Genomic DNA, 9,266 nt, shown 5'->3' on the forward strand with positions numbered 1-9,266 from the left:
GATGTGCTGGGGGGGTCTGATCTCTCCTGCCTGCTGTGGGTGGCGGGGGGGGCACCTCAAAGCCCCCCTCCGCGGCGAAATCCTCCCCCTCCCTCTCCTACCTGGCCCCCTCCTGGAGATCCTGCTGCACAGGACGCTATCCGTCCTGTGCAGCCAGTGACAGGCTGTCTCCTGTCACATGGCGGCGATCCCCGGCCGCTGATTGGCCGGGGATCGCCGATCTGCCTTACGGCGCTGCTGCGCAGCAGCGCCGTACAAATGTAAACAAAGCGGATTATTTCCGCTTGTGTTTACATCTAGCCTGCGAGCCGCCATCGGCGGCCCGCAGGCTATTCACGGAGCCCCCCGCCGTGATTTGACAGGAAGCAGCCGCTCGTACGAGCGGCTGCTTCCTGATTAATTAGGCTGCAGCTGGCGACGCAGTACTGCGTCGCTGGTCCTGCAGCTGCCACTTTGCCGACGCACGTTATGAGTGTGCGGTCGGCAAGTGGTTAAGGGGGTATGGTAATTGAGGTAATCTCAGCCAATTGTGAATTAAAAAGGCCAAGAATTCCAGGGGTCTTTGACTCAGGGTGGTATGCTTTAACACATCATAACCCCACATTGACATTTCGCCCCCCAACAGAATGTAGACCATTTGGGGGGCCCAGGTAGACACTGGGGTGCATTGGAATTCAGGGTTCGCTAACAGTTTCGTACACTCAGACAAAAATTCGTCTGCTGATTCAGGTTCAAGTTTTTTAAATCTCTTAAAGGTACAAGAGCCATATTCGACAAAATCGTACAAATCGGAAATTCCGTCTACACTGGGGTTTTGGGTTGGGCTGGACATTCTGTCACGATTGTGGAACTTTCCCCGTGATCAGCGCACAACGCGTGCGCTGACACGGCGGAGATCCTCCACAAGCGTATAATTTGCAGGAACCCAGCAAAAGGTGCTACGCACCTGTAGAGGGAAACTCCTGTCGGCAGATGGCGCTGGGGAGTGCAGAGGAACCAATCCTCTGTACCTCCACAAGTGCCAGACAGGAATTGTACGAAACGCAGAACGCAATCGCAAGAGAGGCAATTGCGAATGAGATTGAGCAAAAGGGATAGGTTGTATGTGTGTGCGCCAATCCAGTCGCCACTCCGCGACCGCGCACACACAACAGCAGATACGAAATAGGAACGCGATCGCGAGAGGTGCGATCGCGAGACGTGACACAAGGCAGAACAGAATACGAGGGTAGCAAAGGCACAGCAAATACAATAAGGAGATATGGAAAATAACAACGCTAGCTAACCGCGAACACCGCACTCATTCGCAACAGTGCACGCGGTTATGCGCGATCTCCACGTGATAAGCACAATAGAGACAAGCACGCCTAACTAACCATAAACAGACAAACATGAAACAGGGGACGCGAGCGCTTGCTTAACGGTTACCTCACCGAGCCTGTAGCTAGCGCAGCGGACAAGACAGACACACGAAAAACAAGAACTAGGCAGGAAGGATCCACCGCTCTTCCGCCAGAGCAAGTGTGATCCAAGCAGGAACACAGATCAGAAAGATCCACAGCCGCTAACGCTAGCGGCTAGTGCGATCTCAGCAAGACAGAACGATTCGCTATCAACCGCCGCTGGTGACAGCGCAATCGCGACCGACAAGACAGAACAGAAGGATCCCCAGCGCTCGCACAAAGTAGCTAGCGCGATCCCAGGAGACAGAACAGAAGGATCCCCAGCGCTAGCACAAAGTAGCTAGCGCGATCCCAGAAGACAGAACAGAAGAGATAGCTGGTACCAACCGCTGCACCAGCTATACTCCAAGAACATAGATCAGAACCATTTCCTGTCAACCACCATAGGGACAGGACAATGGCAAACAGGCAAGACAAGACAAGACAGAACAGGCAATACAGATAATACAACCTGACTGGGCTAGAAGGGGAGCCTAAAGCAACCCCCAGGAATTAACTATACTAGATAGCAATGGCTGACACTCCAGCAGTGTCCATCAGGAACTAAGCATGGAAGGGAAATGTCCAGCGAAGCATTCTGGGAAACATAAAGCTCTTATAGTGCCAGTCATCAAAGAAGGCAGGTAGGGGATTTGCATAACGAATGTATGCAAATTCCCCAGCAAGAGAACAGAACAGAAACTTGCAATGGAAAGACAGGTCTCTGTTCCAGAGACCTGCAGCCCACAGACTAGAGGAATGGACAAACAGCTGTCTGCCTGTGCAGCCAGCTGAGCGGATCATCACACTTAAAGGATACCACAACTGAAATGTGACATAATAAGATAGACATGTGTATGTACAGTGCCTAGCACACAGATAACTATGCTGTGTTCCTTTTTTTCTTTCTCTGCCTGAAAGAGTTAAATATAAGGTATGTAAGTGGCTGACTCAGTCCTGACTCAGACAGGAAGTGACTACAGTGTGACCCTCACTAATAAGAAATTCCAACTATAAAACACTTTCCTAGCAGAAAATGGCTTCTGAGAGCAAGAAAGAGGTAAAAAAGGAAAATTTCTTATCAGTGAGGGTCACACTGTAGTCACTTCCTGTCTGAGTCAGGACTGAGTCAGCCACTTACATACCTGATATTTAACTCTTTCAGGCAGAGAAAGAAAAAAAGGAACACAGCATAGTTATCTGTGTGCTAGGCACTGTACATACACATGTCTATCTCATTATGTTACATTTCAGTTGTGGTATCCTTTAAAGCCCTTGTTTTTATTAAATATATCAGCTGAAGAAACAAATGGATTTTATTGGATCTTATACTGATCCTAAATCTACAGTATGTAAACAATGTGTTTTATGTTATAAGGCTTGTTTGTTGATATTGGAATTAATGTTTAAATTGATGTAATAGATTTACCCAACTCCTAAAGATATTTGTGTCAACCAGTTGATTCAGTAAATTAGTGATTCAGCTTAATTGATTTTACATATTTTAATAAAAAACAGAGCTATTTACAGAAAAAGGATAATTAAACAAACAAATATAGTAAAATAAAAAAAAAATCAGCAACTTATCCGAACGTTTAGTAAATGGACAGGTACACCATGTAATGCTTCTTATTATAAAAATACATTAGACCATGTTATATACGCTCAGAAAAAAAACAATGTTAAAAAGAAAATACAGATAAACATATGTATGCTCTGACAGTGATGTGCAGGAAATCAGTACAGTAGGTATATATATATGTGATATAATCACAGGTAAGTTAAAAAAGTTTAGTGCTTGTATTTTGTAAATAGACAAAAGAGTGCTGGCAGCCTTGCTGCAGAGGTTAAAGGAAACCTAAGATCTAAACTATGGCTGCACTAGTACTGTGCAGGTGCAAAATGCTCCCGAGTGCGCAAGCGCAACAGGAGCACGTGCGTAATCGGGAAGCGCATGCACAAAGTGCATGACTGGCGATAAGAAGAGAATGGAGCGGTCGGAGAGGACAGAGAGGGAGCCCACGGACCTCATGGAGCTGGAGGAAGCCCCAGATAAGTATAAATACAGCCATAGTTTAGATCTCAGGTACACATTAAAGGAAACATCCAAGCAAAGAATATAATCAAAATCCACTTACCTGGGGCTTCCTCCAGCCCCTGGCAACCGTCCTGTGCCTTCGCCGCAGCTCCGGTGGCTCCCGTTGTCCTTTGCTGCAGAAGCCGACATCGCCAGGTCGGCTTCCGGTCAGCTTCTTGAGCACTCCGCGGCGCCAGTGACTTGGTCTCGCCGACGTCATCAGGTCTGTATTGCGCAGGCGCAGAACTATTTTATTTTTTGCTTGGACCATTACTTTAAGGCCCCTTTTACACTTGCATTGCAAGTGTGCCATTGTGTTACCCTGTTTTACCACAAGATACCGCAATGGCAATGCAAGTGTATGGGGCCTTGCACACTTGCCATGTTGCATTGCGCCGGACACTTCCGGATCACTTCTGAGCTGATGCAAAGTCTGCAGTGCGTTACTGTATGACTTCCACCGTGATGCGGCGGTGGATGTCATTGGAGTCAATGGGCGATGTAAGAATTTTATCAATGGGAGCACAGTGTATCATGTTGGAAATCCCAGTGATGTACTTCCTGCCCAGAGAGTAATAATGTATGAAAACCTATATTCAAACTTCTGTTTTTCCTTGATTACACTGATTGTATGTTTATTTGCATTAAGCTCCTTGGCGGTAACCCCCGAGTCAGGCTCAAGGTGAAAAAAAGGAGCCAAGAGTGGTAATCCCGAGGCTGACTCGGAGTAGTCGCTGGGAGGTATGGAGAGACAGTGAAGAGTGCGCAGCGTTTCAATACACCTCCCCCAGGATCCAGATGCTGGCAGGCATTCTTTTTCTGGTCCTCGGAGGCTCTGGATCCTTCGGATGAGATCACTGTTTGTTGTCATGACGACAGACAGCAATATCACTATAGGGGCACAGTGCCACCCAAAGGATGGAGGGAGAATTGTAGCGCTGGATCTGAGGGAGGTAAGTGCTGGGGCTGCCAGAAGTCTCACTGCCATCATGATTTTTTTCCTGAAAAAAGAAAAAGAACCGAGAGCCCAATATGGTGTAGTATGTTAAGGCAATTGGAAAATGGAACGAGTATAAATTAGATACTCACAAACCAGGGTTACCTCCAGGCAACCACTGTATAAGCAGGTGAGGAGATTAGCCTGTCCTCACTCAGGATTAAGAAGTCGCTCTCTGTAGACTGGAAAACAAGAAGGGGTATCCCCCTCCACCAAGGGTGGATATAAGACGTGTTTATATTTCAGAACAGAGGCGCCAAAAGAATAAAAACAGTATTTAAAAGTTTTAAAAAATTGCGTGGGAGGCAGTGGTGGACTTACCTCCCGCAAGCAGACACAACACTGTGTATTCAAACAAAGGGAATATTTATTGGTATACTCCAAGAGTAGATCGCAACGCGTTTCGCAGGTCAAGCCCGCTTCATCAGGCAAATACAGGACGGAGCACACCGTATTTGTATCCTGTATTTGCCTGATGAAGCGGGCTTGACCTGCGAAACGCGTTGCGATCTACCCTTGGAGTATACCAATAAATATTCCCTTTGTTTGAATACACAGTGTTGTGTCTGCTTGCGGGAGTTAAGTCCACCACTGCCTCTCACGCAATTTTTTAAAACTTTTAAATACTGTTTTTATTCTTTTGGCGCCTCTGTTCTCAAATATAAACATGATTTTTTTTCCTGTTTAGGGTCTTAAAGCTCGTGAAAAAATTCTACTGCTTTTACACCCTAAAATCTGGAAATAATTATACTGCCAGGGAGGTTAATTTAACACTAAGAATGGAGGAATTTTATTTTTAGATTTATATTTGCAATATATACTGTTTGCACCAAAGAGTGACAGCAAGTTGAGCAGCAATAAATCAGAAGGGAGGGGAAGCCATATAGGTGGATGGAGGGTAAGCTGTAAAGGGTAAGGGCACACTGTGTATGGTGGAGGGATGTGGCGTGAGAGATGGTTGTTAGTGACATGGGGCTCTTGGGATGTGAATGTTGTTTAACTTGTAAGGGGGGTGGGTGGATGAAATGTGATGCATACACTACGCGATAAGTACACCGGCATATGACTTTGGTAGGTGAGCACCTCAGAGGGACAGCGCTGCAGAAGATGCTGGCGCTATATAAATACTAAATAATGATAATAAAGTGTATTGGAGAGGAACATTAGTGTGGTGTAAGATTTCAGCTATGTACGGGGTAGTTGTGTCTAGATTAGTGGCCACTCCCACAGGGTGAGCACTCTGAATTGTGGGAAGCTCCCACAGGATATGAACAGCTGAGGCAGGGAACACACTTGACTGTTTTCGTGCGCGGTTTCTGCACAGAAAAGCTGAGAACTCATGTTAATCAATGGGCTAGTTCACACTTAATATGTTGTTCGTGCGCAAAAAACCTGACATTCTGCATCATGATTCTGCACATTTTGTCAGTTTTCTCTATCAATTACATCAGCTGCTGTGAAAAAACACATGCGTTTTAGTGCATGGAAACACACTTGGTGTGCAGAAAAAGTAACCAGAAAAACGTGCTCAGAAAACTGAAAGTGTGTTCCCTGCCTCAGGGTAGAGGATTTGACATAAGCAGCCATCCTCCAGGTCCCTCACTCATGGTTTTAACACATCCTGCTTGATCGAATTTAAAGGGAGCCTGAAGTGAGAAGTATATGGAGGCTGCCATGTTTATTTCCTTTTAAAGTGGATCCGAGGTGAACTTTTACTCATTGCATAATTGTTCCTTTCCTATTGTTTATAGGGCATTCCTCAAGCCAAATACTTTTTTGTTTTTGTTTTAATATCCTAATTCCCTATAAACTAAAAAAGCCAAGCCCACAGGTTTTTAGAGAGCCTTGGCAGTAGCAAGGGCTCATGGGAGCTCAGTCTGGGCAGGAGGAGGGGGAGGTGTTACTAGCCATTGATTTAAGAGGCAGAGGGGAGGAGGGAGGAGGAGGGGGGGATTGGGGTTTTTTTTTCACAGGCTTAGAGATCAAGATACAGATAAGCCTGCCTCTGTGTAATGTTTACAAACAACATGGCTGCTGTCATATCACAGGAAGAAATAATCATATTCTATTAAAGCAGTTTGCAGCAAGATTTGCTGTGTAAACTATCTAAACTTTAGATAAGATATATAGACAAGTTACTTGTTCTAGTTAGTTTTTCATCTCGGATCCGCTTTAAACAATACCAGTTGCCTAGCAGCCCTGTTGATCTATTTGGCTGCAGAAGTGTCTGAATAACTTTAGAAAAAAGCATGCAGCTAATTTGAGGGCGGGGTTATGTCCCTGGTGATCGGAGCTCTCCGTACGGATGGGCGAGGTTATCCCTCTGTAGTTATGCGGGCGGTTTGAATCCAGCGCCGGATTAAGTCATTGTAATTCCACCGCATGAATGCTAAGGCCTGAGATGGTGTACACGGCACGGACTTTGATTCAGGCATTAACGGGATAACAGTAAGTGGCATATTGGAACAGGACGCTTCAACCACTGGAATTATGGAGGACACCCTGGACCCAAACGGTACGATGGTATCGCAGTAGGACTGGTAAGGATATCGCACATCCATATTATTGCAGGGGGTGGGCAGAGGAAGATTGGCACGTACGTCATGCTAAGAAGATACCGACCTGAATTTACCAAACATCTTTAACCACTTTTTCCACCACTACAGTATATCTACGTCCTCTGTGACTTCATCTAAGCCATGAGGACGTAGATATAAGGCGTGTAGCTGAAGCACAGCTGTGCATGATTGTGCTTGCTCCTGTGCACACCTCCAGCACTATCTGCTGCAGCACTAATTGGTGAAAGCGCATATATGTTTCCTGAACCAATAAGATTATTTTTTACCATTAGAAATACTTTTATTTTTTCCAATTCATAGTGAAAAATACACACTGTAGCATTATTTCAGAATCAAATATCTTCACCATAAATTGTGAGAGGAACATAATTTAAGTTTTGTGATAAACAGTAGAAATAACCAAACACAATTTGTTTTATCTACAATAGCGCTTTTTATTTTTAAAGTAGACTAAACTTAGAACGTCCTTTCTGCTCTGATACACAATAGCATAATAACCTTTAAACAAAAAAAAAAATAAACATTTCTTTGTTACAGCTAATACAAATCCTAAAATAAATCTGCACTGTTTCTACTTCCTGATACACGGAAGCAGATATATTGTTAACAGCCTGTGCTTTCAAATGAGCTTATCTGCCATCTCTGCCATTGGCAGTCATGTGACACAGGGAGAGATCAAATTACAGCTTGTGATTAGACACAAATGAGGGGGAATTAAACAGGCTAAACTCTATAAATACATACAGGGTGCATTTCTCTATGTTTTCCTTCTGTCCTTTGCAAGAGTTCAGGTCCACTTTAAACTTCAAGTGATAAAACTAAGAAATAATGTGTTTTCCCTCTTTTGCCTAATAAAATGCATAGAAAACAAAATTGTTTGAGGGAAAAAAATGCCTAGTTAGTCTAAAAAAAAACAAAAACAAAAAAAACAATATATATTTCATTTAGGTGTCATAAGTAGGGATAGTGTTATTGCTGATTAAATAGGGACATAGCTAAAATGTCAAAACGGCTGTGGTCCATAAGGGGGAAACAAGGTCTGGATGCGAAGTGGTTAAAGCTGGTACCGGTGGATGGTTTTGAGTGGTTTGCGGTGCATGTTGTGATGTGTGGGAGCATCAGGCAACTGGTACTGTTTAAAAGGAAATAAATATGGCAGCCTCCATATCCCTCTCACTTCGGTTTCCTTTAATAACTGTATAGGGATTCTCGCTTCATCAGTGATGCAGTTACCACCTGTCAACCATTCGTGTGGACCTGCTCTACGTTGTTGCCCTCTAAAAGAAAGCTATACTAGGAGATCAAAAAGAAATGAGCGATGGACGGAATACCGTATATACTCGCAAGCAAGCCGAATTTTTTACCCCCAAAAAGGGGGTCAAAAGTTGGGGGGGTCGGCTTGCTTGCGAGTCACCTGTAGTCTGCAATGCCCCCCCCCCCCCCCGCCACTATCACCTGAGCTGGCGCCGCATCTTCTGTTATTCCCCTCTCCGCTCGTAAAGTAATTAATTCAGAGCAGCGCGCCCCACGGCGGGTACTGTGATGATGAAGCAGGAAGCCATAGAGAGAGAGCGGCTTCCTGTAGTTATGGGAACCGCTCTCTCTCTATGGCTTCCTGCTTCGTCATCACAGCAGCCGCCGTGGTAGTGCGCTGCTCTGAATTACTTTACGAGCGGAGAGGGGAATAATAGAAGATGCGGCGCCAGCTCAGGTAATAGCGGCGGCTGAGGACGGGGGAGAGGAGGGGGCACTACCTACCTATACTGGGCACTGTACTAGCTATACTGGGGCACTATACTAGCTATACTGTGGCACTATACTAGCTATACTGAGCACTATACTAGCTATACTGGGCACTATACTAGCTATATTGGGGCATTACCTACCCATACTGGGCACTATACTAGCTATACTGGGACACTACCTATCCATACGGGGCACTATACTAAGCACTATACCAGCTATACTGGCCACTATACTAGCAATACTGGGACACACTGGGGGGGGGGGGGGATCATGCAGCCAGCATTTCCTACCCCCGGCTTATATGAGGGTCAATCATTTTTCCTGTTTTTTCAGGTAAAAGTTGGGGGGTCGGCTTATATGTGGGTCGCGCAAAAGGTGGATCAGCGCAACACCAGGCCACCTCCGAATGGCCTCCATCAGAGATG

This window comes from Hyperolius riggenbachi, chromosome 10 (assembly GCF_040937935.1).
Source record: "Hyperolius riggenbachi isolate aHypRig1 chromosome 10, aHypRig1.pri, whole genome shotgun sequence".
NCBI classification, from domain to species: domain Eukaryota; kingdom Metazoa; phylum Chordata; class Amphibia; order Anura; family Hyperoliidae; genus Hyperolius; species Hyperolius riggenbachi.